Below are 4,228 nucleotides of genomic sequence, written 5' to 3' on the forward strand. Positions count from 1 at the left end.
TTGCACTAATTGGTAAACAATATCACCGATCTAAAACAGGGCACTACTGGTAAAACACAGTAAGACTGTGAAAGACATAAACTGGTAACACTTAGATCTTCACAACACCTAATATCTCATTTCTACTTCACTCATATGCACAAACAAGTAATACATCGGAAATATAAAGTCCACTGGATCAGCATGCTTTACCACTTAACAGCAAATACTAAGACATCACATGAAAAAGCATCACACATAACACACTTATTTTTCATGTGGAAACCCAACTGGGAAAAACCACAGTGGGGATGAATACCCACAAGTTGTTCTTTGAACTCTTCTGAAGTCCGCTTTGTTAGGAGCCTTGTTTGGCTAAGGACTTTACAATAGGTTCTGCTAGGAACCGATCCTGCTAGGGATCACCCGGTTAAGGGATGGGTAAATACTCGATTAAAGGTTAGAACCCTATTAAAGGTTAACTCGTAAGAGGATCTGAAGAACTCAATGATTTTGAGTCACCCTGTTAAAGGATTTACAAAAAGCTCGTAAAAGCTACCCGGTAAAGAGATTTTCCAACTGCTGAAATGGTTAGAAGTCAACAGGTAATACACTAATTTGATAACAACACTCAATGCTAAGACAGATCCATTTCAGTTCCTTTACTTCTGCAATCACACTCTACAGGTACCAACACACTTCTCCGGTCTAGCAAGAATCAAGTATCTCTTCACTTGGATACACACATAACATTTGCCAACAACTTCATTATGCAAATCATCATACCTTATAGACAACAGATAGGTCGGTGGCATAAACCCTAAACCCTAAACATTTGGGTTATCAATATAGTCATTCCAATCCTGACCGTTCAATCACATTGCATAGTATAAATGATCTTGAACAAATCTCAAGACATTCTCCATCATTCGTTCTTTGTCGCTCCTGGAAGCTGATAACCCATCACACGCTCTCCACCGTTTACTGAGACTTCGCACATTCCCGAGGTAGATAGGATCAATCTTCTTCATGCAAGATCCTCAAGGAAATCCTTCACGCGCACAAGGCTGACGTGGCAACATGATCTGATCTTCATTTCAATGCTAACCCATCATAAGATGTCGTCGATCGAATCACACAGACTTGAAATGCATCAACCAGAAACCCTGAAGTTGAGACTACCAACCTGTAGTCATACCAAATGAAACCTCGATACAAAACTTTCCATATACCGGTTCACATTCCAACATATCGGTTCAGACTTCAACATACCGCTTCACTTGAACCAACATACTACTTCACTTTTTCACATATATCAGTTCACATCATCATACCAGTTCTCTTGCTAGTTTGCTTACTTCAATATACCGGTTCATACTTCAGCATATTGACATCAATGACAACATAAAATATCATCATGTCATCACACTCTACACATATGCCAACAAAGGTATCATCACAAGTGTATACACAATTAGACTGATGACTCATATCTCTCAAGATATTGTCGACCCGATGAAAATCTTAAGCTATTCCTACCAACAGAACCAATATCAGCATATCTAAATCTTTTTGCAACTTGATATCAACAAACTATCATTTTTTTATCCAATCAATCTTACCAATTCTATCAATCGATCACATATCATCTATTTTATCATGTCTTATACATGATGTATCTTTCCTAAAACCAGATGTTCTGATCATGTCTTATATAGGATATATCGTTCTTGAAACAAAACGCTTTGATCATCTTTGTCTTATATAGGAGGTGTCATTCCTGAAACTAGACTGAATCTCAATCTTATCAATCTAACCAATCAAGCTTTAGCAATAATCAAGAACCAAGTAACCATGATTGTAGAACTCACATTTTCATCAAACACAGTTGCAGACATCAAATCATTTCTAGTTGGGATATCAATTTCGCAAAAATTCGCAAAACTTCACAGGTCAATTATCTCAATTGATCTCCCAAGGGGGCATCATCATACCACAATCTATATATCAATGGCTGGGGCATCCTATCGAACCAATATCATCATCAAAATGAGATTATTCTTTGAACCAATGCATCATCACACCTCGCTTCAAAGAGGGGCAAAATGTATACACCTAAAAATGGTCTGAAGATAATTAATTGAATAAGCAATTATTTAATTAATCCTCCTTCCTAATTTAATTGAATTCATTAAGAAATGTGATTAAATTCCCCCCTTTCATCTACCTATTAAATAAATCTAAATAGGCTCATTTCAATAGTCCCCTTTGATTAATTAATTTCCCCATTTAAATTCATTTCTTCTAATCCCTAATTAATTAAAACAAATCAATTTATGAGTTGTTGAAAGTTAATTAGTCTTTTCCTATTATTTGAATTTTTAAATTCAAATTACCCACATGCCTCCTAACCTAACCACTTCTAAACCTAACCCATTTCATCTAACTCTGGGTTTAATTAAACCTATCTTAGCTTGCACATCCTAACCTCCTATGGTGTGGATATTGTTCCCTTGAGACACATGGCATTCTTGGGCCACATGTCCCCTTTTCTTAGACACTTGCCCTCTCATGAGAAAAGCTTCTTGACACTTGTCACCATAGAGATGGCAAATGTTCCCTTTCCTCCAGCCTCTTTTCCAACCTCCTCCAATTTCACCATTGATATCTTCAGACTCAATCTTGACCATTGATTCCTGCCACCTCACCCCTGGCCTTGGAAATCCTATAAATATCCCCCATTTTGGAATAATAATCATCCCATCTCATTTGCATCTTATGCATTGTTACCATAGGCATATATCTCTTAGCATATCATTTGAGCATTGTTATTATAGGCAATTGAATCTTAGATCTAGCTTAATTTGATCATTTTCTAGCATAATTGTTGAATCATGTAGCTTAATCGTTATCTTTTCTAGCTTAATTGGATCATTATCATTTCAAAGCCTTCATCAAGTCATTGGAATTTTCTTATCCAGATCTGAGAGCAAATCCACACTCGCATCTCTTAGGAGGTAATAGATCGCTTTGCCATGGTTTTATCTTTCTTTGTTTTAAATTTGCTAACCATGCTTGTAATGATCTATTGAGTGTTTTGTGTTGCAGCTACAGGTATCACACTTCACAGGCACGACAGGGATAACACAGCCCTTGCTAAGGCTAGCACTTTCCTTTGGGTGGCTTCCAACAAAATATTCTTAACGACCGATAGACTAAAAAGAATTGGAATTGAAGGCCCTTCCCAATGTATACTATGCAAGTGCGATGAGAATAATATTGAGCATCTATTCTTATCATGCGAGTTCACATCCAAATTTTGGGATTGGCTAATGAACTCACTATTATGGGTAGGGATCAGATAGAATGTCTTATCAAGATTCCTTCAAAATTGGCCTAGAATAAATAAAATTTCATACTTGCATTGCATATGGATCACTGCTCCATCCATGTTAATGTAGCACATCTGGAAGGAGTAAAACAAAAGAATATTTAAGGAAAAAGAATTGTCCCTTCATAAGTTTACAGAGTAAACTAAACGGGCCATTGTGGAAGTTGCAAATACAAGGATCAAGATAAATAAAAAGTCAAGATTCTCTTGGTAGGATAAATTGACCCAAAAACATTGGCAAGAATTGAAAAAATTGGTTGTCATTAATCTCTCGGGGAAGATAAATAGAAAGGAAATATTTTAGAAGTTCAAAATTATATAGCCTGTGAAAAATGAATTTCGATGGCGCTACTAAGGTAATGCAGATCAATACCTCTGAGTCTTATCAGACAGAGAGGGATTGCAACCCAAAAACAAACAAATCTAAAGACGCTATGGAAGAAAGACACCATCACACACATAGACAATAATTAACAGAATAAAATATTGATTCCATTGAATTCATATCTGTTTTTACTCTCTCTCTCTAACACAATATCTCCCTATCCTTGAATCTACTCTCTCTAACAAATAATTCCTATGCTACTTCTCCCAGTACTGTAGCCTCCTCTCCAATGAGGATTCACAACAAAATATTTTCAAAACAAGATGAAGACCTCCCAACTCTCCCTTCTCGTATCACTCCTCCTATGCATATCTTCTTCCTTAGAAGAAATGTGCTACCCAACAACACAACTGCTACCAGCATGTAGCCTTAGTGGGAAATCAAAGTTCTATCAGAATCCTCCACCTGTTGCAGTCTCCACTCCTTTTTGGATTTATGTCCAAATACACTCTTTTTTGAAAGAGGTGGCCAAG

Source organism: Cryptomeria japonica, chromosome 5 (assembly GCF_030272615.1).
Source record: "Cryptomeria japonica chromosome 5, Sugi_1.0, whole genome shotgun sequence".
Classification (NCBI taxonomy): domain Eukaryota; kingdom Viridiplantae; phylum Streptophyta; class Pinopsida; order Cupressales; family Cupressaceae; genus Cryptomeria; species Cryptomeria japonica.